The sequence below is a fragment of the Apodemus sylvaticus genome, chromosome 2 (assembly GCF_947179515.1).
Source record: "Apodemus sylvaticus chromosome 2, mApoSyl1.1, whole genome shotgun sequence".
Taxonomy (NCBI): Eukaryota; Metazoa; Chordata; class Mammalia; order Rodentia; family Muridae; genus Apodemus; species Apodemus sylvaticus.
The window spans coordinates 98,333,651-98,359,129 of NC_067473.1; the positions used below are offsets into that span (position 1 = coordinate 98,333,651).

The window sequence follows — 25,479 nt, forward strand, 5'->3', positions numbered from 1 at the left end:
TCCCTGTCCTGGTATTCCTCTAGACTACAGCATCAAGTCTTTCCAGGACCAAGGGCCTCTCCTTCTTTTGGTATCTTAGCAAGACCATCCTCTGCTGCCTATGTGTCTGGAGCCATGGGTAACTCCATGTGTACTCTTTGGTTGATAGTCTTGTCCCTGGGAGCTCTGGCAATACTGGGTAAATCTTATTGTTGTTCCTCCTGTGGTGCTGCGAACCCCTTCAGCTCTTTGTGTCCTTTTCCTAGCTCCCCACTGGGGACCTTGGACTCAGTTCAGTGGTTGACTGAGAGTGTCCCCCCTCTGTATTTCTCATGCACTAGGAGAGCCTTCCAGGTGAAATCTATATCCAGCCCCGGTAAGCCAGCACTTGTGGGCATTCACAATAGTGTCTGGGTTATGTAACTGCATATAGGATAGATCCCTGGGTAGGGTGGTCACTGGATGGTCTTTCCCTTAGACTTGGCTCCCCTTTTTGTCTCTGTCTCTCCTTCTGTTGGTATTTTTCCCCCTTTCTACAAAGGACACAAGAAACCATACTTTGTTCTTCCTCCTTCTTGGGCATCATTTGATATGTGAAATGTGTCTTGGGTATTCCAAACTTCTGGGTTAATATCCACTTATCAGTGAGTTCATACCATGAGTGTTCTTTGGTGATTGGGTTTCCTCACCCAGGATGATATTTTCCAGTTCCATCCATTTATATAGATAGATAGATAGATAGATAGATAGATAGATAGATAGATAGATAGATAGACATATAGATATAGATATAGATATAGATATAGATATAGATATAGATATGGATATGGATATGGATATGGATATGGATATGGATATGGATATGGATATGGATATGGATATGGATATGGATATGGATATAGATATAGATATAGATATAGATATAGATATAGATATAGATATAGATATAGATATAGATATAGATATATAGATATAAATATAGATAGATATAATTTTCTATATTCTTTGTTTTATTCCAAATGATTTTCCCTTTCACAGTTCCCCCCTCCCCATATGTCCTATAAGCCTTCTTTTCTCCACCCATTCTCCAATCACCTCCCTCCTTTTTCTCTGCCTTGGTACTCCCCTACAATGCTAGATCAATCCTTTCCAGGATCAGGACACTCTCCTTACTTTTTCATGAGATTCATTTGTTATGCTAATTGTGCCTTGGGTATTCAGAGCTTCTGGGCTAATTAATATCCATTTATTAGAGATTGCATTCCATGTGTATTCTTTTGTGACTGAGTTGCCTCACTTAGGATGATATTTTCCAGTTCCAACCATTTGCCTAAGAATTTCATGAATTCATTGCTTTTAATTAATGAGTAGTATTCCATTGTGAAAATATGCCACATTTTCTGTATCCTCCATTAAGGGACATCTGGGCTCTTTCCAGCTTCTGGCTATTATAAATAAGGCTGCTATGAACCTAATTGGAGCAAGTGTACTTATTGCATGCCGGGAAATCCTTTGGTTATATGCCCCAGATAGGTATAGCAGGGTCCTCCAGAGGTGTCATGTCCAGTTTTCTGAGGAACAGCCAGACTGATTTCCATAGTGGTTGTACCATGTTGCAATCCTACCAGCAGTGGAGGAGTGTTCCTCTTTCTCCACATCCTCTCCAACACCTGCTGTCTCCTGAGTTTTTAACCTTAGCCATTCTGACTGGTGTGAGGTGAAATCTCAGGGTTGTTTTGATTTCCATTTCCCTAATGACTAATGATGTTAAGCATTTCTTAAGGTGTTTCTCGGCCATCCAAATTTCTTCAGGTGAAAATTCTTTGTTTAGATCTGTACCCCATTTTTAATAGGGTTATTTTGTAATCTGGAGTCTAACTTCTTGCGTTCTTTGTATATATTGGATATTATCCGTCTATTGGATATAGGGTTAGTGAAGATATTTTCCCAATTTGTTGGTTGCCGTTTTGTCCTTTTGACAGTGTCCTTTGCCTTACAGAAACTTTGTAATTTTATGAGGTCCTATTTGTCAGTTCTTGATCTTAGAGCATAAGGTATTGGTGTTCTGTTCAGAACTTTTCCCCTGTGTCCATGTTCTCAAGGGTTTTCTCCAGTTTCTTTTCTATTAGTTTCAGCGTGTCTGGTTTTTTGTGGATGTCCTTGATCCACTTGGAGTAGAGCTTAGCACAAGGAGATAAGAATGTATCAATTCACATTCTTCTGCATGCTGACCTCCAGTTGTACCAGCACCATTTGTGGAAAAGGCTATCTATTTTCCACTGGATGTTTTCTGCTTTTTTTCGAAGATCAAGTGAACATAGGTGTGTGGAATCATTTCTGGGTCTTTAATTCTATTCCATTGATCCACTTGCCTGTCACTGTGCCAATACCATGCAGGTTTTAATGCTATTGCTCTGTAGAATTGCTTGAAGTCTGGGATACTGATTCCCCCAGAAGTTCTTTTACTGCTGAGAATAGTTTTAGCTATCCTGGGTTGTTTGTTATTCCAGATGAATTTGAGAATTGATTTTTCTAACACTGTGAAGACCTGAGTTGAGATTTTGATGGGGATTGCATTGAATCTGTATATTACTTTTGGCAAGATGGCCATTGTAACCCTGCCATATAACCCTGCATATTAACCCTGACAAAGCACAAGAATGGAAGACTTTTCCATTTTCTGAGGTCTTCTTCGATTTCATTCTTCAGAGATCTGAAGTTCTTGTCATATAGGTCTTTCACTTGTTTGGTTAGAGTCACCCCAAGATACTTTATGCTGTTTGTGGCTATTGTGAAGGGTGTCATTTCCCTAATTTCTTTCTCAGTCTGCTTATCCTTTGAGTATAGAAAGGCTACTGATTTGCTTGAGTTGGTTTTGTAACCAGCCACTTTTCTCGAGTTGTTTATCAGCTGTAGGAGTTCTCTGGTAGACTTTTTTGGGTCACTTAAGTATTCTATCATATCATCTGCAAACAGTGATAGTTTGACTACTTCCTTTCCAATTTATATCCCTTTGATCTCCTTATGTTGTCTAATTGCTCTAGCTAGAACTTGGAGAACTATATTAAAAAGATATGGAGAGAGGGGACAGCCTTGTCTAGTCCCTGATTTTAGTGGGATTGCTTCAAGTTTCTTTCCACTTAGTTTGATGTTGGCTAATGGTTTGCTGTATATTGCTTTTACTATGCTTAGATATAGGTCTTGAATTCCTGATATTTCCAAGACTTTTAGCATGAAAGGACACTGAATTTTGTCAAATGCTTTTTTAGCATCTAATGAAATGATTATGTGGTTTTTTTTTCTTTGAGTTTGTTTATGTAGTGTATAGCATTGATGGATTTCCATATATTGAACCATCCCTGCATCCCTAGGATGAAGCCTACTTGATCATGGTGGATGATCATTTTGATGTGTTCTTGGATTCTGTGGGCAAGAATTTTATTGAGTACTTTTGCATCGATATTCCTAAGGGATATTGGTTTGATATGCACTTTCTTTGTTGGATCTTTGTGTTGTTTTGGTATTAGCATAGTTGTGGCTTCATAGAACGAGTTGGGTAGTGTTCCTTCTGTTTCTATTTTGTGGAATAGTTTGAAAAGTATAGGTGTTAAATCGTCTTTGAAGGTCTGACAGAATTCTGCACTGGTCCTGTGCTTTTTTTTGGTTGGAAGGCTTTCTATGAGCCTATTTCTTTAGGGCTTATGTGTCAGTTTAGATGATCTATTTGATACTGCTTTAATTTTGGTATTTAGTAACTCTCTAAGAAATTGTCCATTTCCTCCAGATTCTCCAGTTGTGTTGAGTACAGGCTTTTGTAGTAGGATCTGATAATTTTTTGAATTTACTCAGTTTTTCTTGTTATATCTCCCTTTTCATTTCTAATTTTGTTAATTTGGATACTGTCTCTGTTCCTTTTGGTTAGTCTGGCTAAGGGTTTATCTATCTTGTTGATTTTTTTCAAAGAGCCAGCTCATGGTTTTGTTGATTCTTTGTATGGTTCTCTTAGTTTCTGTTTGATTGATTTCAGTCTTGAGATTGATGATTTCCTGTCTTCTCCTCCTGGGTGAATTAGCTTCTTTTTGCTCCAGGGCTCTCAGTTGTGCCATTATGATTCTAGTGTATGCTCTCTCCAATTTCTTTTTGGAGGCACTCAAAGCTATGAGTTTTCCTCTTAGCACTACTTTCATGGTGTCCCATAGAATTGAATATGTTTTGCCTTCATTTTAATTAAATTCTAAAAAGTCTTTGATTTCTTTCTTTATTTCTTCCTTGACCAAGGTATCATTGAGTAGAATATTGTTCAGTTTCTATGTGTATGTGGGCTTTCTTTTGCTTTTGTTGTTATTAAAGACCACTTTTACTCCATAGTGATTTGATAGGAGGCATGGGATTATTTCAATATTCTTATATTTGTTGAGGTCTGTCTTGTGACAAATTATATGATAGATTTTGGAGCAGGTATCATGAGGTGCTGAGAAAAAGGTATATTCTTTTGCTTTGGGATGAAAACTTATATCTATATCTATATCTATATCTATATCTATATCTATATCTATATCTATATCTATATCTATCTATCTATATCTATATCTATATCTATATCTATATCTATATCTATATCTATATCTATATCTATATCTATATCTATATCTATATCTATATCTATATCTATATCTATATCTATATCTATATCTATATCTATATCTATATCTATATCTATATCTATATCTATATCTATATCTATATATCTATATATATATATATATATATATAATCCAATTGGTCCATATCTTCAATTAGTTTCACTGTTTCCCTGTTTAGTTTCTGTTTTCCTGATCGGTCTTTTGAGGAGAGTGGTGTGTTGAAGTCACCAACAATTATTGTGTTAGGTGCAATGTGTGCTTTGAGCTTTAGTAAAGTTTCTTTTATGAATGAGGGTGCCCTTGCATTTGGAGCATAGATGTTCAGGATTGAGAGTTCTTCTTGGTAGATTTTTCCTTTGACCAGAAAGAAGTGTCCTTCCATGCCTCTTTTGATGTCATTAGGCTGAATGTCAATTTTATGTGATATTAGAATGGCAACTACAGCTTGTTTCCTGAGACCATTTGCTTGTAGAATTGTCTTCCAGCCTTTTACTCTAAGGTAGTTTTTTTTACTTTGACACTGAAGTGTGTTTCCTGTATGCTGCAAACTGTAGGGTCCTGTTTACGTATCCAGTCTGTTAGTCTATGTCTTTTTATTGGTGAATTGAGTCCATTGATGTTAAGAAATATTAAAGAGTAGTGATTATTGCTTCCTATCATTTTATGTTAATTTTATACTTGTGTGGTTATCTGCTTTTGGATTTGATGAAAGAAGGTTATTATCCTGCTTTTTCCAGGATATAGTTTCTCTCCTTATATTGGTGTTTTGCCCCTATTATTCTCTGTAGGGGGCTGGGTTTGTGCAAAGTTATTGTGTAAATTTGGTTTTGTCATGGAACGTCTTGGTTTCTCCATCTATAGTGATTGAGAGTTTCACTGAGTATAGTAGTCTTGGCTGGCATTTGTGTTCTCTTAGAGACTGCATGAGCTCCGCCCAGGATTTTCTAGCTTTTGTCTTCTCTGGTGAGAAATCTGGTGTGATTCTGATAGATTTTCCTTTATATGTTACTTGCCCTTTGTCTCTTACTGCCTTTAGTATTTTTTGTTTAATACATTTTGGATTTTGATTATTATGTGACGGGAGCCATTTCTGTTCTAGTCCAGTCTGTTTGGAGAGTTGGGTTCAGATGCTACCATATTTCCTAGATGTCTGTTAGTAGTGTTCCTACTTTTGCCTTTTGCATCTTGTTATCTCTGGCATTAGTTGGTCTTGTTGTCACTGACTGGTGCTTCAACATCCTGTGGAACTTTAAGGCTATTTCCACAACACTGGATGACTAGGTTTCCTCTGGCCCAGATTGCTGATATGCTGCCTTCCCCTTTTGTGCCTTTGGAACCCTGCTGAGTCTTGCCCCATGCAATGTTATACTTGGGTTGTCTCAGTGAACCAGGTGTGCCCCAACTGCTCTGTCATGAAGCGAAGATGTGGTAAAGAGTCACTACCTCTGCTGAGCCCTACGACACAGGCCCCACAACAGGATGGCTGGCAGATGAACCGCCTATATGTTCAGGTCCTGGGCTCAGGCAGACCCCTGGGGTTTGAGCCCCCAGAGATCTTAAGCTCAGGATATCTTAGTACCTGTTGCTGCTTTTCTGCCCAGGCAGGCAGTGAAGATGGCAGCAGGGAGTCACTCCTTAAGTAGGACAGAGACCCCCATGTCAGGCTGGCTGGCAGATGAACAGCCTATTTGCTCAGGTCCTAGGTGCAGGCAGACCCCTGGTGGTTTGCACCCCCAGAGATTTAAACTCGGGATATCTCAGTACCTGGTGCTGCTTTTCTGCCCCGGTAGGCAGCGAAGATGGCATCAGGGCATAGTTTCCCTCCTTGCATTGGTGTTTTCCACTTATTTTCATTTGTAGTGCTGGGTTTGTGGAAAAATATTGTGTAAATTTGGTTTTATCATGGAATATCTTGGTTTCTCTATCTATGGTGATTGAGAGTTTTGATGGGTATAGTAGTCTTGGCTAGCATTTGTGTTCTCATAGTGTTCTCTTAGATTGCCCAAGATCTTCTAGTTTTCATGGTCTCTGGTAAGAAGTCTGGTGTAATTCTGATAGGTCTTGCTTTATATGTTACTTCACCTTTTTCTCATCCTTCTTTTAATATTCTTTCTTTGTTTAGTACATTTGGGGTTTTGATTATTATGTGACAGGAGTTATTTCTGCTCTGACACAGTCTCTGTAGAGTTCTGTAGGCTTCTTGTATATTCTTGGGCATCACTTCCTTTAAGTTAGGGAAGTTTTCTTCCATAATTTTGGTGAAGATATTTGCTGGCCCTTTAAGTTGTAAATCTTCACTCTCTTCTATACATATAATCCATATGTTTGGTCTTCTCATTGTGTCCTGGATTTCCTGGATGTTTTGGGTTCAAGCTTTTTGCATTTTGTATTTTCTTTGACTGTTGATTCTATGATAAGAATTGTGTAGCTTTTTTTAATGGAATCATTTTTCTCTATTCTTTCTCAGATAATAATTTCATTGGGTGTGTAAAATTTTAAGGGAAAAAGTTGTTCTTGAAATAAATTACATTCTCTAAATACTGCATCCAAAATTCACTCCCCTAGCTAACATCTCACAAAAGCTAGAGTGTATGTATTTAATAGAGTAGAGTGCAAAAAGAAAACCTGGGTGGTAGTGGTACACAGTTTTACTCCAAGCATTCTGGAGGCAGAGACAGAAGGATCTAGTCTACAGAGTGAGCTTCAGAATAACTAAGAATATATAAGAGAAATCCAGTCTCAAAAATGTATTTAGAAGTCTCCTTTCAGATACACATGATGCTCTTGTAAATTTCCTGCTGACACCAACTCCCTGTGAGTGAAACAGGAGCAGGTGCCCTGTGAGCAGCAGCATACACTCTGTTGAGCTGATTTGCATATGGAGTCATTATCCAACAGCCAAGGCTCCTTTAAGGGAAGCTGCCAGGAGCCTAAGAAGCATCCTCTCTTCCAGCTCTCAGAGATGGAGACAGACACACTCCTGCTATGGGTGCTGCTGCTCTGGGTTCCAGGTGAGGATGCAGAGGAGTGTGGGGAGCAGCCTTTGTGGCCATCATGACTCTCCATGCCTGAGAGTTCTTGGTCATTATAATTACTGCATTTGTAATGTCTGTGTGTTTATCATTCCAGGCTCCAATGGTGACATTGTGCTGACCCAATCTCCAGCTTCTTTGGCAGTGTCTCTGGGGCAGAGGGCCACCATCTTCTTCAGGGCCAGTGAAAGTGTCAGTTCATATAACATTGTACATAAGATGAACTGGTATCAACAGAAACCAGGACAGCCTCCAAAACTCCTCATCTATGGTACATCCAACCTAGCATATGGAGTCCCTGCCAGGTTCAGTGGCAGTGGGTCTGGGGCAGACTTCACCCTCCCCATGAATCCTGTGGAGGCTGATGATGCTGCAACCTATTACTGTCAGCAAGGTATGGAGGATCCTCCCATGGTGCTCCAGGGCTGAACAAAAACCTCCTGGGGTTGCAGCTCACTGAGGCTCAGTCTATCAGTTTTCTCTTACTCTCTGACATCTCAGCACACTGCTCTAGGCTTATGTGGAAAAATATCTCAAATAATGAAACAAACGTTATAAACAGATATTGTGTGTATCCCATCCTTCATGCTTTGTAATTTAATTATTTCCCAACAAAATATATGGTTGTTTTAATTATCATTTATCAAATAAATTTATATTAACATATATTTATCTTTGGATAATTTTCCCTTCTTCCCTCACTCCCTGACCACATCTCTGCCTACTCCCTCCACCCTCAGAATTCTCCTTTGACTTTATAGTTATTGAGGATTTACTGTGTCTGATTTATAATTCCAGAAATAGAAAAAGATAATAAATACAAATTATGCCACTAAAAACAGTGTTAACTAAAGACATTTACTGTAGTGTTTGTGTGTGTCTGTTGGGGGAGAGAGAGAGAGAGAGAGAGAGAGAGAGAGTAAAATGACAACCTGCAGAAGTTAGTGAAGTTAGTTCTTTCATTCTGCCTGGTCCAGTCTGGGAATCAAACTCAGGTCATCAGTCTCCTGTGAGCATGCTTCATGGTAAAGGGTGAGCAAGAGTGCCAGCCTGGGGTACTATTTCTTTCCCTTTAATCATTTATTTTCATTTTAATTGTGTACATGGAGGAAGGGGTACAAGTGTGAGTGCTCATAGCAATTAGAAGAGGGCATCAGATCCCAGGGAGCTGTAGATACAGGAAGTTATGAGCTAGTTGGTGTGGATGTTAAAAACCAAACTGGGGCTTTCTGCAAGAACAAGAAGTACTCTGAACTGCTAACCATTTATTTACCTCTGATCTACCATTTATTAAGGTACTCCTTTATATTCAGTAACCCCCTTTTCCCCTGACACAATGGGAGACTTGATGGAAGCATAGTTGTCCATCATTTAAGTTAAAAATAGCATTAAGTAGTTAAGCTTGTCAGTTACTCTTTCAGATATAGGCTTACATTCCCACCCCAGTGTTCTTATTCTCCAATTGCTTTGATTTGCTTGCACTCACAGACAGCCTTCTATAATCACTTAGAAAATAGGATGTGCTATGGTTATTTTCCTACTTCGGTTTCAATGACTATATCTCTGTGCCCATCCTCAAATGAACTTTAATATCAGATTTATTGATTTTCCGTTTGTTTTGATGCAATATTTTTTATTTTAACAGCTTGTGTATTTGTGTGCAATGTCTACTTGCCCTTTTTTCTTTTTACTTTCTTTATTTCTTTTTTCTTTATTTCGTTCTTTATCTTTTGTGTACAATGTATAAAATATGTGAATGAATGTAACATGTAGTTCACATGGAGAACTCAGGATAACACTAGGTGTTAGTCATCAAATTCCACTTCTTTCAGACAGGGTATCATCAGGGAACTTTCCTCTGAATGGGATTCATGGGAAGAGAAGACTTAATGGATACGCTCTCTTTGTAGAAAGATAATGAGCCCTCATCAACTTGGACTGTTCTAAAGCTCAGAGACACTAGTACTCCTTGGATTTGTATGCCTAAGGGAGAAGTGCTTTTTTTTTTCCCCAGTACTATGGCTTGCTATACCTAAAACCAGGAAAAAGAGAAAATGGACTCCTAGAGAAGTATTAATTATAATACTACCATCCAACTAGAACTATCCAGCTAGGATGCTGGAAAATGATCTGAGATCCTATATGTAAATATGTTTTGCTTTCCTGGGAGAGTTGAATCTCAGTAGACAGACACTGTTACATGGAATCTACCCTTCTAGCTCCCTCCAGTACTGCATCTGTGTTGATCAATGCCTCTCTGAGAGAACGATAAGTGGGATCTTATGTTTTCTCTCTCCAAGTCATCCAAGTCATCGTGAACTATCTTCAGGTTCATGCTGAGGGTCACGTCCTCTAATCAAAAATTGTCAAGTGGTACCCAACTCCTTTACTTTCCTCTTAAGGAAAATGTCAAGTGAACCTTTTGCTCTCCAAAGTACAAATCCCCATTCCTTGAAATATTTAAACCAAATTTAATATGACTTTAGAGATTTTTCACTTGAACCTGACCAATATACTGAAGCTTTCCAAAATTTCAGCCTAATAATGGATATAAGCCACAAAAAGATAATGTTAGTTTTTCATCAGACAAATATAAGTTGAGGAAAACAAGTAATTTCCAGGCTTCTGAAACTTAAATTGATGACCTGCTTGTATCCTATGGTACTCCTTATCAATTTTTTTTATGGAGGGGAAATAAACCACACAATCAAGGTGGGCATTTCCTAAGAAAACCTTTAGTTTTTAGGTTTAGAAAACCTTTAGTTTTTAGGTTTAGAAAACCTTTAGTGCGGACCTAAAGTCCTCACATCCCTATTCTCCCTTATGAATACCTGTCACATCTTCTCTGCTATGATCCATTCTGTTTGCTGTAAGTGGATATCACAAACTGAGGTTTTCAACATGTTTGAATGTGGCTACTCCGGCTTGTTTCCTGAAACCATTTGCTTGTTAAATTTTTTTCCAGCCTTTTACTCTGAGGTAGTGTTTGTCTTTGACACTGAGGTGTGTTTCCTGTATGCAGCAAAAGGCAGGGTCCTGTTTAAGTATCCAGTCTGTTAGTCTGTCTTTTTATTGGGGAATTGAGTCCATTGATGTTAAGAGATATTAAGTAATAGTGATTATTAATTCCTGCTATTTTTATGTTATTTTTATATTTGAGTGGTTATCTTCTCTTGGGTTTGATGAAAAATTACTATCTTGCTTTTTCCAGGGTGTAGTTTCCCTCCTTGTATTGCTGTTTTGCACCTATTATCTTTGTAGGGCTGGGTTTGTGGAAAGATACTGTTTAAATTTGGTATTATCATGGAATATCTTGGTTTCTTCATCTATGCTGATTGAGAGTTTTGCTGAGTATAGTAGTCTTGGCTGGCATTTGTGTTCTCTTAGAGTCTGCATGAGATCTACCCAGGATCTTCAAGCTTTCATGGACTCTGGTGAGAATTCTGGTAGAATTAAGATAGGTCTGCCTTTATAAGTTACTTTTTCTCTTATTGCTTTTAATATTCTTTCTTTGTTTAGTACAATTGGCGTTTTTATTATTATGTGACAGGAGGCATTTCTGTTCTGGTTCATTTTGTTTGGAGTTCTATAGGCTTCATGTATATTCATGGGCATCTTTCTCTTTAGGTTAGGGAAGTTTTGTCCAAAATTTTGTTGAAGATATTTGCTGGACCTTTAAGTTGTAAATCTTCACTCTCATCTATTTCTATAATCCTTAGGTTTGGGCTTCTCATTATGTCCTAGATTTCCTGGATGCTTTGGCTTACAAGCTTTTTGCATTGTGCATTTTCTTTGACTGTTGAGCCCATGGTTTCTATGGGATCTTCGGCATCTGAGATTCTGTATCTCTTGTATCTCTTCTGTTGTTGATATTTGCATCTATGGCCCCTGATTTCTTCCCAAGGTTTTCTATCTCCAAAGTTGTCTCCCTTTGTGATTTCTTAGTTGTTTCTACTCCTGGATGTTTTAGCTCAGTTCCTTCACTTGCTTTTTTGTGTTTTCCTGTAATTCTTTAAGAGATTTTTGTGTTTCCTTTTTCATGACTTCTGTCTGTTAACCCAAGTTCTCCTATATTTCTTTATGTGAATTTTGCATTTCCTCTTTATTGGCTTCTAACTGTTGACGCATATTCTCCTGAATTCCTTTAAATGATTTTTGTATTTCCTGTGTAAGAGCTTCTACCATTTGATTCATATTCTCCTGTATTTATTTAAGAGATTTATTTATGTCCTTCTTGTGTTCCACTAACAGCATAGTGACCAGTGGTTTTAAATCTAGATCTTGTTTTTCTGGTGTATTGGGGAATCCAGGACTTCCTGTTTTTAGAGAATTGAGTTCAGATGCTGCCATATTGCCTTGATTTCTGTTAGTAACGTTCCTATATCTGCCTTTTGCCATCTGTTTATCTCTGGCATTAGTTGGTCCTGTTGTCACTGGCTGGTGCTTGAACCTCCTGTGAGCCTGTAAGGCTATTTCTGCACCACTGGATGATTGAGTTTCCCCTGGCACAGATTGCTGATGTGCTGCCCTACTCATGGGTGCCAATGGAGCCTTGGTGTGCCTTACCCCAAGCAATGTTATACTCGGGTTGTCTCTGAGTACCTGGTATTGCTGTCTGGTCTGCTGGGAGCGAAGACAGCAGGGTAACTGCCCAGGAGAGGGCTGGCACACAGATGGCCCACAGAGCTACCCAGGCCCTGGGCACAGGCAGAAGCCTGGAGGGCTATGTTCTGAGTGATGTCAAACTCAGAATATCTCTGTGAACCTGGTTCTGCCTGTCTGCTCCAATCCAGGTTCGAAGATGGCAGATGCTGCAGGGACCTTTTCCAAGTGCTGACCACTCTGCAGGACAAATACCCCAGGACAGGGCTTACACACAGAAGGCCTCTGGGCACAGACAGAAGCCTGGTAGGCTGTGTCACAAGCAATGTTAGACTCAGGATATCTCTGTTTATCTGATGCTGCTCGTCCGGCCCACCCAGGAGCCAAAATGGCTGAGACTCCCTCCAAATGCTGATCACTCTGCATGGCAAACAACCCCTGACAGGGCTGGTACACATAATATCCTGCAGTATTATTTATGTTAAAAAAAAGAACTTCTCACTGGTTTTACCTGAAGACAATGGGGTAGCATGGCTGCCTTGTGGGCAGTGCTTGTCACAAAGGTGTGAGGACCTGGCTCACATCCCAGGTACCCACAAAAGTCCAGATGCAGCAGCAGCATGGACTCTATTTGGAGTGATGCTATGGCAGGAGGAGAGACAGAAACAAGAGAATCCCACCAGAACCTGGGCTAAAAAGCATTTCATGAATAAGGGGGAACAACAGACCTTGTCTCATATCTACACCCAAACTTGTCTTCTGATCTCGATTCACATACAATGGCAAAAAAGGTTGACTTCAAACATGAACATAAACAAATATACAAAAATAGAAACACACATCACACACAGAGATCTAAAACAATAAGGTATTATACCAAGAATTATTTAACTCTTTTTCATTGTATCATTTTTCTCTATTCACTCTCAGATAACACTTTCATTGGGTGTGTAAAAATTTGAGGGATCAAGTTGCTCAAGAAATAACTTACATTCTCTACATACTGCATCCAAAATTCATGCCCCCACCTAACACCTCAAAAAAGCTAGAGGGTACATATTTAATGGAGTAGAGTGGGAAAGAACCTGGATGGCAGTGGGAAACACCTTTACTCCCAGCACTCTGGAGGTAGAGACAGAAGGATGTGATCTACAGAATGAGCTTCAGGACTACCAAGGATAGAGAAATCCTGTCTCAAAAAATGTATTTAGAAGGCTCTTTTCACCTGATGAACTTCAGATGGCTGAGAAGCACCTTAAGAAATGTTCAACCTCAGTCATTAGGGAAATGCAAATCAAAACAACCCTAAGATTTCACCTCACACCAGTCACAATGGCTAAGGTTAAAAACTCAGGAGACATCAGGTGTTGGGGAGGATGTGGAGAAAGAGGAACACTCCTCCATTGCTCGTGGGGTTGCAAGATAGAATAACCACTCTGGAAATCAGTCTGGGGGGTTCCTCAGAAAACTGGACATGACACTTCTGGTGGACCCCACTATACCAATCCTGAGCATATACCCAGAGGATTCCCTGGCATGAAATAGGGACACATGCTTCACTATGTTCATGGCAGCCTTATTTATAATAGCCAGAAGCTAGAAAGGACCCAGATGTTCATCAATGCAGGAATGGATACAGAAAATGGGGTCTAATTACACAACTGAATACTACTCAGCAATTAAAACAATGAATTCCTGAAACTCTTAGGCAAATGGTCAGATCTGGGAAATATCACCCTAAGTGGGGTAACTCAATCACAAATAAACACATGTGGAATATAGTCACAGTGGATATTAGACCAGAATCTCTGAATACCCAAGACAAAATTAACATATCAAATGATTTGCAAGAAGAAAGAAGGATAGGGCCATAGGCCTGGAAAGGCTTAATGCAGCATTATAGGGGATTACCAGGACAGAGAAGTGGGAGGGGATTGATTGGGGAATGGGTGGAGGGAAGAGGCCTTATGGGACTTATTGGGGGTAGGGGGACCAGGAAGGAGTTAGTTATTTCGAATGTAAACAAAGAAGATAGAAAATAAAAAAGAAAGAAATATAAATGAAGATTATACTCCATTGAAAAGGATCATTTAAGATACACACGATGCTCTAGTAAATTTCCTGCTGACACAAACTCTCTGTGGGTGAAACAGGATCAGGTGCCCTTTAAGCAGCAGCACACACTCTGTTGAGCTAATTTGCATATGTAGTTATTATCCAACAGCCCAGACTCCTTTAAGCGCAGCTGCCAGGAGCCTAAGAAGCATCCTCTCTTCCAGCTCTCAGAGATGGAGACAGACACACTCGTGCTATGGGTGCTGCTGCTCTGGGTTCCAGGTGAGGATGCAGAGGAGTGTTGGGAGCAGCCTCTGTGGCCATCATGACCTTCCATGCCTGAGGATTCTTGGTGATTATAATTACTGCATTTGTAATGTCTGTGTGTTTATCATTCCAGGTTCCAATGGCGACATTGTACTGACCCAATCTCCAGCTTCCTTGGCAGTGTCTCTAGGGCAAAGGGTGACCATCTCCTGCAGGGCCAGTAAAATTGTCACTTTATTGGACACTATACATTTTATGCACTGGTACAAAAAGAAACCAGGACAACCACCCAAACTCCTCATCTATGAGTCATACAACCTAGTATCTAGGGTACCTGCCAGGTTCAGTGGCAGTGGGTCTGGGACAGACTTCACCCTCACCATCAATCCTGTGGAGGCTGAAGATGCTGCAACCTATTACTGTCAGCAAGGTAGGGAGGATCCTCCCACAGTGCTCCAGGACTGAACTAAAACCTCCTGGGGTTGCAGCTTACTGAGGCTCAGTCTCTCAGTTTCTACTCTGTCATCTCAACACAAAGCTCTAGGCTTATGTGGACAGATATCTCAAATAATGAAACAAACTTTATAAACAGATATGTAGGTGTGTCCCATTCTTCATGCTTTATAATTTAATTATTTTCCATTAAAATATATGATTGTTTTAGTTATCATTTATCATTTAAATTTTTATTAACACATATTTATCTCTGGATATTTTCCCTTCTACCTTCATGCTCTGACCACATCCCTCCATCCTCAAAATCCTCCTTTGACTTTCAAGTCATTGAGGATATACTGCCTTTTATGTATAATTCAAGAAATAGAAAAGGATAATAAATACAAATTATGTCCCTAAAAACAGTGTTAACTAAAGACATTTCCTCTTACTGTAGTGTGTGTGTGTATGTGTCTGTCTGTCTGTCTGTCTGTCTGTCTGTCTGTCTGTCTGTCTGTCTCTCTCTCTCTCTCTCTCTCTCTCTCTCTCTCTCTCTCTCTCTCTCTGTGTGTGTGTGTGTGTGTGCATGTGTGTGTGTGTGTGTGTGTGTGTGTGTGTGTGTGTGTGTAAAAGGACAACCTGCAGTAGTTTGTTCTTTCATTCCTTCAGGTCCAGTCTGGAAATCAAATTCAGGTCATGAGTCTTCTGTGAGCATTCTTCCTAGTACAGAGTGAGATACAGTGTCAGACTGGGGTACTATTTCTTTCCCTTTAATCATTCATTTTCATTTTAAATTGTGTACATGGGGAAGGGATGGAAGTGTGAGTGCTTATAGCAATTAGAAGAGGGAATCAAATCCCAGGGAGTTGGAGGTACTGAAAGTTATGAACTAGTTGATGTGGATGGTGAAAACTAAACTGGGGCTCTCTGGAAGAACAAAAAAAGTAGTGCTAAGAGGAAAACTCGTAGCTGTGAGTGCCTCCAAAAAGAAATTCGAGAGAGCATACACTAGAAGATTAACAGAACAACTGAAAGCCCTGGAACAAGAAGAAGCTAATTCACCCAGGAGGAGAAGAAGACAGGAAATCATCAAACTCGGGGCTGAAATCAATCAAGTAGAAACCAAGAGAACAATACAAAGAATCAACAAAACTAAAAGCGGGTTCTTTGAAAAAATCAACAAGATAAATAAACCCCCAGCCATACTAACCAAAGGGCACAGAGAAAGTATCCAAATTAACAAAATTAAAAATGAAAACGGAGATATTACAATAGAAACCGAGGAAATTCAAAAAATCATCAGATCCTACTACAAAAACCTGTACTCAACACAACTGGAGAATCTGGAGGAAATGGACATTTTCTTAGACAGATACCAATTACCAAAATTAAACCAAGATCAAATAGACCATCTAAACAGACCCATCACCCCAAAAGAAATAGAAGGGGTCATAGATAGGCTTCCAACCAAAAAAAGCACAGGACCAGATGGTTTCAGTGCAGAATTCTATCAGACCTTCAAAGAAGACTTAACACCAATACACTTCAAACTTTTCCACCAAATAGAAACAGAAGGAACACTACCTAACTCCTTCTTCGAAGCCACTATTATGCTGATACCAAACCCACACAAAGATCCTACTAAGAAAGAGAATGTCAGGCCAAATTCCCTTATGAATATGGATGCAAAAATACTAAATAAAATTCTTGCCCACCGAATCCAAGAACACATAAAAACCATCATCCACCATGATTAAGTAGGCTTCATCCCAGGGATGCAGGGATGGTTCAATATAAGGAAATTCATAAATTTCCACTACATAAACAAACTCAAAGAGAAAAACCACATGATCATTTCATTAGACGCTGAAAAAACATTTGACAAAATTCAGCATCCTTTCATGCTAAAAGTCATGGAAAGGACAGGAATTCAAGGCCCATATATAAACATGATAAAAGCAAGATACAGCAAACCGGTAGCCAACATCAAACTAAATGGAGAGGAACTTGAAGCAATCCCACTAAAATCAGGGACTAGACAAAGCTGTCCCCTCTCTCCATATCTTTTCAATATAGTTCTTGAAGTCCTAGATTGAGCAATTAGACAACATAAGGAAGTCAAAGGGATACAAATTGGAAAGGAAGAAGTCAAACTATCACAATTTGCAGATGATATGATCGTATACTCAAGTGACCCTAAAAACTCTACTAGAGAACTCCTACAGCTGATAAACAACTTCAGCAAAGTGGCTGGCTACAAAATCAATGCAAACAAATCAGTAGCCTTTATATATTCAAAGGATAAGCAGACCGAGAAAGAAATTAGGGAAATGACTCCCTTCACAATAGCTACAAACAGCATAAAGTAACTTGGGGTGACTCTAACCAAACAAGTGAAAGACCTATATGACAAAAACTTGAGATCTCTGAAGAAGGAAATCAAAGAATATCTCAGAAAATGGAAAAATCTTCCATGCTTCTGGATTGGCAGGATTAATATAGTTAAAATGGCCATCTTATCAAAGGCAATCTACAGATTCAATGCTATGCCTATAAAAATCCCAACCCAGTTCTTCATAGAGCTAGAAAGAGCAATTCTCAAATTCATCTCGAATAACAAAAAACCCAGAATAGCTAAAACTATTCTCAAAAGTAGAAGAACTTCAGGGGGATTGAGTATCCCAGACTTTAAACTTTACTACAGAGCAATAGTGATAAAAACTGCATGGTACTGGTACAATAAAGGCAAGCAGATCAATGGAATAGGATTGAAGACCCAGAAATGAACCAACACACCTATGGTCACTTGATCTTCGACAAAGGACCTGAAAGCATCCAGTGGAAAAAAGATAGTCTTTTCAACAAATGGTGCTGGTCCAATTGGAGGTCAGCATGCAGAAGAATGCGAATCGATCCATTCTTATCTCCTTGTACCAAGCTCAACTCCAAATGGATCAAGGACCTCCACATAAAACCTGACACACTGAAAATAACAGAAAAAAAAAGTGGGAAAGACCCTTGATGACATGGGCACAGGGAAAAAGTTCCTGAATAGAACACCAATAGCTTATGCTCTAAGATCAAGAATTGACAAAAGGGACCTCATAAAACTACAAAGTTTCTGTAAGGCAAAGGACACTGTCAAAAGGACAAAACATCAACCAAGAGATTGGGAAAGGATCTTCACCAACCCTAAATCCGACAGAGGGCTAATATCTAATATATACAAAGAACTCGAGAAAGTAGAACCCAGAGAACCAAATAACCCCATTAAAAAGTGGGGTATGGAGCTAAACAAAGAATTTTCCCACGAAGAACATAGGAGAGCTGAGAAACACCTTAAGAAATGTTCAACATCATTAATCATTAGGGAATTGCAAATCAAAACAACCCTGAGATTTTACCTCACACCAGTCAGAATGACTAAGATCAAAAACTCAGGAGACAGCAGGTGTTGGCGAGGATGTGGAGAAAGAGGAAAACTCCTCCACTGCTGGTGGGATTGCAAGATGGTGCAACCACTTTGGAAATCAGTCTGGCTGTTCCTCAGAAAACTGGGCATGACACTTCCTGAGGACTTTGTTTATACCACTCTTGGGCATATATCCAGAGGATTCTTCAGCATGCAATAAGGACACACTATGTTCATAGCAGCCCTATTTGTAGTAGCCAGAAGCTGGAAAGAACCTAGGTGTCCTTCAACGGAGGAATGGATACAAAAAATGTGGTGTAGTTACACAATGGAGTACTATTCAGCCATTAGAAACAATGAATTCATGAAATTCTTATACAAATGGATGGAGTTGGAGAACATCATACTAAGTGAGGTAACCCAGTCTCAAAAGAACAATCGTGTTATGCACTCACTGATAAGTGGATATTAGCCTAGAAACTTGGAATACCCAAGACATAATCCACAAATTAAATGATATCCATAAAGAATGGAGGAATGGCCCCTGGTTCTGGAAAGACTCAGTGCAAGAGTATAGGGGAATTCCAGAACAGGGAAGTGGGAAGGGGTAGATGGAGGAATAGGGGGTGGGAAGAGGGCTTATGGGGCTTGCGGGGAGAGGGAACCCAGAAAAGGGGAAATCATTTGAAATGTAAATAAAAAATATATCAATAAAAAAGAACAAGACATACTCTGAACTGCTAATCCTCTGATCTACCATTTACCCCTGATCTACCATTTATTAGAGTACTCCTTTAGATTCAGTAACCCCCCTTTCCCCTGAAACAATGGGAGACTTGATGGGAGCATAGTTGTCCATCATTTAAGTTAAAAAGAGCATTACATAGTTAGGCTTTTCAGTCAGTCTTTCAGAAACAGGCTTATATTCCCACCCCAGTGTTCTTATTCTCCAATTACTCTGATTTTCTTGCACTCACAGACAACCTGCTAGAGTCACTTAGAAACATAGGCTGTGCTACAGTTATTTTCCTACTTCAGTTGCAATGCCTCTACCTCTGTGTCCATTCCCAAATTAAGTTTTAGTATCAGATTTATTTAATTTCCTTTTGTCTTGATCCAATATTCTTCATTTTAGCAGCTTGTGTATTTTTATTCAATGTCTACCTGCCCTTTTCTTCTTTTAACTTTCTTTATTTTTTCATTTGTTTATCTTTTGCATATGTTGTATAAAATATGTAAGTGAATGTAACATGTAGTTCATATGGAGGATACAGGATAACACTAGGTGTTGGTCCTCAAATTCCACTTGTTTGAGACAGGGTGTCATCAGAGAACTTTCCAGTCATGTGATTCAGAGGATGAGAAGACTTAATGGATACCTTCTCTTTGGAGAAAGATAATGAGCCCTTATCAACTTGAACTGCTCTAAAGCACTGAGACACTAGTACTCCTAGTATCTACATGCCTAAGGGAGAAGAGCTTTTTTCCTGTACTATAGCTTGCTGTACCTATAGGCTGGAAAACAGAAAATAGCCTCCTAAGAGAAGTAATAACTATAATAGTACCATCCAACTAGAACTATCCAGCTGTGAGGCTGGAAAATGATCTGAGTTCCCCTATATGTAAATGTGTTCTGCTTTCTGGGGAGAGTTGAATCTCTGTAGCAGACACTATTACATGGAATCTACTCTTCTAGCCTCCTCCATTACTGCATCTGTGGTGATCAGTGCCTATCTGAGAGAAGGATAAGTAGGATCGTCTGTTTGCTCTCTCCATGTCATCCTGCCTACTATCTCCAGATTCACTCTGAGGGTCACCTCATCTAATCAACCATTGTCAAGAGGTCCCCAACTCCTTGACTTCCCTCTTGCAGGAAATGTCAAGTAAACTTTTTCTCTCCAAAATACAAAGCCCCTTTCCTTGAAATACTTAAACCAAATTAAATATGACTTTAGAGATTTTCTGTTGAACCTGACTAATATACTGAAAGTTTCCAAAATCTAACCCTCATAATGGATATAGGCCCCGAAAAGATAATGTTAGTCTTATATAAAATATAAGTTGAGGAAAACAAGTCATTTCCAGGCTGCTGAATCTTATGCTGATGACCTTCTTGTATCCTATGGTGCACCTTACCAATTTTTTTGAAGGGGAAAGAGACCCCACAATCAAGGAGGACATTTCCTAAGAAAACCTGTGATGGCTCCATGACAGTCCTTTCTAACATCAGCAAGATAAATATTTTCTTTTTTTCTTTTTTAATTTTTGATTAGATAGAGGTTTTATTTACATTGCAAATGCTGTCCCCTTTCCTAGTTCTCCACTCCCCCCCCCCACTGGCAAATCCCATAAGCCCCTTACACTTGTTCCCCAATCAACCTCTCTTTTTTTTCATGCATTTTTTTATTCAATTATATTTTTTATTTACATTTCAAAATGATTTCCCCTTTTCTGGCCCCAGACTTCCTGAAAGTCATATAAGCCCCCTTCCCTCCCCCTGTTCTCCATTCCACCCCTTCCTACTTCCCTGTTCTGGTTTTGCCCTATACTGCTACACTGAGTCTTTCCAAAACCAGGGGCCACTTCTCTGTTCTTCTTGTACCTCATTTGATGTGTGGATTGTGTTTTGGGTATTCCAGTTTTCTAGGCTAATATCCACTTATTAGTGAGTGCATACCATCTTTTGAGACTGGGTTACCTCACTTAGCTCCATCCATTTGCCTAAGAATTTCATGAATTCATTGTTTTTAATAGCTGAATAGTACTCCATTGTGTATATATACCACATTTTTTTGCATCCATTCTTCTGTTGAGGGATACCTGGGTTCTTTCCAGCTTCTGGCTATTATAAATAGGGCTGCTATAAACATAGTGGGGCACATATCCTTATTACATGCTGTGGAATCCTCTGGGTATATGGCCAGGAGTGGTATAGCTAGATCTTCATGAAGTGACATGCCCAGTTTTCTGAGGAACCGCCAGACTGATTTCCAGAGTGGTTGTACCAATTTGCAACCCCACCAACAGTGGAGGAGTGTTCCTCTTTCTCCACATCCTCACCAACACCTGCTGCCTCCTGAATTTTTTTTTTTTTTTTTTTTTTGGATTTGGTTTTTTTTTTTCAAGACAGGGTTTCTCAGTATAGCCCTGGCTGTCCTGGAACTCACTCTGTAGACCAGGCTGGCCTTGAACTCAGAAATCCTCCTGCCTCTGCCTCCCAGAGTGCTGGGATTACAGGCGTGCGCCACCACGCCAGGCAATGAATGTTTGCTCTTTTTTATTTATTTTTTTTTTATTTTTGGCTTTTTCGAGACAGGGTTTCTTTGTATAGCCCTGGCTGTCCTGGAACTTACTCTGTAGACCAGGCTGGCCTTGAACTCAGAAATCTGCCTGCCTCTGCCTCCCAGAGTGCTGGGATTACAGGCATGCGCCACCACCGCCCGGCTCTGAATTTTTAATCTTAGCCATTCTGACTGGTTTAAGGTGAAATCTCAAGGTTGTTTTGATTTGCATTTCCCTAATGACTAATGAAGTTGAGCATTTTTTAAGATGCTTCTCAGCCATTTGAAGCTCTTCTGGTGAAAATTCTTTGTTTAGCTCTGTTCCCCATTTTTTAATAGGGTTATTTGGTTTTCTGGGGTCTAACTTCTTTAGTTCTTTGTATATATTGGATATTAGCCCTCTATCTGATGTGGGGTTTGTGAAGATCTTTTCCCAATTTGTTGGTTGCTGATTTGTCCTTTTGATGATCAGCCATCTACTCATTCCCTGTCCTGATATTTCCCTACAATGAAGCACTGAGCCTTCCCAAAAAAAGGGACCTCTCCCCCCTTTAATGTCCAACAAAGCCATCCTCTACTGACTATGTAGTCTGGAGCCATGGGTAACTGCATGTGTATGCTTTGGTTGATGTTTTTATCTCTTGGAGCTCTGGGAGTACCGGGTAGCTCATATTGTTGTTCCTCCTATGGCACTTCAAACCCCTTCAGCTCCTTGGGTCCTTTCTCTAGCTCCTCCATTGAGGACCCTGTGTTCAGTTCAGTGGCTGGCTGGGAGTGATCCCCTCTGTATTTTTTCATTCACTAGCAGAGCTTCCGAGATGACAGCTATATCTGGCTGTGGTCAGCAAACACTTGTGGGCATCTACAAAAGTGTCTGGGTTTTGTAGCTGTATATAGGATGGATCCCTAGGTGGGGCAGTCTCTGGATGGTCTTTCCCTCAGACTCTGCTCCACACTTTGCTTATATCTCCTTCTGTGGGTATTTTGTTCCCCCTTCTAAGAAAGACCAGAGTATCCATACTTTGTTGTTCTTTCTTCTTGAGTTTAATTTGATTTGTGAATTGTGTCTTGGGTATTATAAGCTTCTGGGCTAATATCAACTTTTCAGTGAGTGTGTGTCATGTGTATTCTTTTGAGATTGGGTTACCTCACTCAGGATGATATTTTCCAGTTCCACCCATTTGCCTAAGAATTTCATGAATTCATTTTTTTAATAGCTGAGTAGCATTCCATTGTAAAAATATGCCACATTTTCTGTATCCATTCCTCTGTTGAGGGACATCTGGGTTCTTTCCAACTTCTGGCTATTATAAATATGGCTGCTGTGAACATAGTGGAGCATGTGTCTTTATTACATGCTCAAGACTCCTCTAGGTCTATTCCCAGGAGTTGTATAGCAGGGTCCTCTGATAGTATTATGCCCAATTTTCTGAGGAACCACCAAACTGATTTCCAACAAAAAGCTCATAACCCCAAACATCCAGGAAATCCATAACACAATAAGAAGACTAAACCTAAGGATTATAGGTATACAAGAGAGCAACGATTTTTAGCTTAAAAGACCAGTAAATGTGTTCAACAAAATTATAGAAGAAAACTTCCCTAGCCTAAAGTAAGAGATGCCCATGAACATACAAATAGAGCTTACAAATAGTGGAGCATGTGCCCTTATTACATGTTGGAGCATTTTCTGGGTATATGCCCAGCTGAGTCCTTAAGTAGGGCTTTGTCCAATTTTCTGAGGAAATGCCAAACTGATTTCCAGAGTGCTTTTATCAGCTTACTATCCCATGAGCAATTTAGAAGTGTTCCTCTTTCTCCACATCCTTGCCAGCATCTGATGTCACCTGAGATTTGGATCTTAGCCATTCTGACTGGTGTTAGGTGGAATCTAAGGGTTGTTTTGATTTGCATTTCTCTGATGACTAAGAATGTTGAACATTTCTTTAGGTGCTTCTCATCCGTTAGATATTTCTCAGTTGAGTCCTCTAAGTCTTAATATTGGAACTAGATCATAACAAGTTCAAGTCGTGTTATGTGAAAACGAAATAACATTAATGTAAATGTAACTTATTCTCCTGTTGTAATTGCTGTCTGGGAGGCTTACTACCTTCACTAGCTAACCTAAGACTAGTCCTGAAAGATTCTAGCCAATCTAATCTAGGCCTAGAATGTTTTCAGCCTCTGAGACTCTCTGCTGAATAAGCTCACCTTTTCTTATCCTTTCTGAATTCAAGCTAACTGTTTCTTTTTTATAACAAAGTGCACTTAATTAACTGACGAGAGAGAGCTGGTCCAAGAATAGCAGGCAGAGTCTGTGGAGTGAGAATTAGAAGCAAGGTAATCATCTGGTATCTGTTCAATGTTGTAACTGTGGTTAGAAATGTACATGATAAGAACGCCAGAGATGTTCCAGATTGTTCATTTGAGGTCATGGAAAGTTAAGGCCACAGTGTAACACTGTACTAAGCTACTCTCTGTACCCAGGAGTCATCAGTATAGGTTCCTTTGTTTGCGCATTCTTAGTGCCATACAATACTTCTATCCCAATTTCTCAATTTCAACCATTACACAATCAGTTATACAAGGAATACAATTGGCATACAGACAGTCCGTCATGGACTGCACTATGTCCATTTTGCCTTTAATGGAAAAGTTGGTGAAGTTGGTATCAACTAGTACATGGTAAGTTGGACCCAGCTGTGTATTATACTGCAAGAACAAGCAGGAAAGATTCGGGGGCACTTCTCTTTCCTCCAGAGTGCTTGGATATTTCTTCTCTTTCTTCTTAGGTTTTAACATATCCTTTTTTTTTTGTGTCACTCATCTCTTAGACTAAGCATTCACTTCATAGTCGCATATTTCCTTGTTTTCTTCTGCTTCTCCATGTTGACACTGCACTGCTGTTTCTTCTGAAATTGCTCAACCAAGATTACTGTTTCAGCTCAGCTGTTCTGGCTCAAACTCCTCTTCCAGATGACTTATTTACTCTGGCTTTCTCTCATCCTCTCAATGCTCTGACAGGCTTCAAACTAACTCTAGTTATCTTTCCTAACCTTCTGACTCCATCTCTATCTCTTCCTCATAATGTCTTTACCTGTGTCTAGCTTGTTCTCTCTTCAATCTGTCTCTGTAAGACTCTCTCAGTAAAACTGCATCTTTCTCCCTCTCTGTGATGTTCTGCTCTCCCTCTCAACTCTACTGCTCTCCATGAACTCTACTGTATTTCTGTATTGTACTCTCTTCTTCCTGTACTATCTGTCTCTTGTGAAGCTTCTCTTTCCTCTCTCTTTTCATGAGAGTTGGGCATATTCTCTTCTATCAAATCTTTCTGATTCATCACTTTTTCTGCCACTCAAACATCACTTTCAAATATGGGTCCTTCTTTCTACAAACTAATGTTACCTTCCTTGTTTGGGAATAAACGTGCATAGTAAAAGTGTGTCTGTATTACTGACAAAGGGATTAAAGATGTGTACTAAGGGTATATTCACACCCTAAATAGAAACAGATTCAAGTAACTTCTAGTAGGATCTGATGGCAAAGATCAATAAAACAAGTGACAGCTCAATCTTGAAAGAATGTGGAGTAAAAGGAACACTCATACACTCCTACTGGAAATGAAAGTTCATCCAGCAACTATGGAAAACACTGGGGTGGATGCTCAGAAAGAAATCTACCTCAACATCCAGCTACACCACTCTTGGGCAGATATCCAAAGATAACTTCAACGTACCACAGAGACACTTGATCAGCCATGTTCACTGCTGCTC

At 39.5% G+C, this 25,479-nt stretch overlaps 1 pseudogene; it reads right to left on the reverse strand.

The window, feature by feature from the left end:
• Positions 1 to 23,974: 23,974 nt before the first annotated feature.
• LOC127678009 (rRNA-processing protein FCF1 homolog) lies at positions 23,975 to 24,594 on the reverse strand (annotated as a pseudogene).
• Between the last annotated feature and the right edge of the window lie 885 nt (positions 24,595 to 25,479).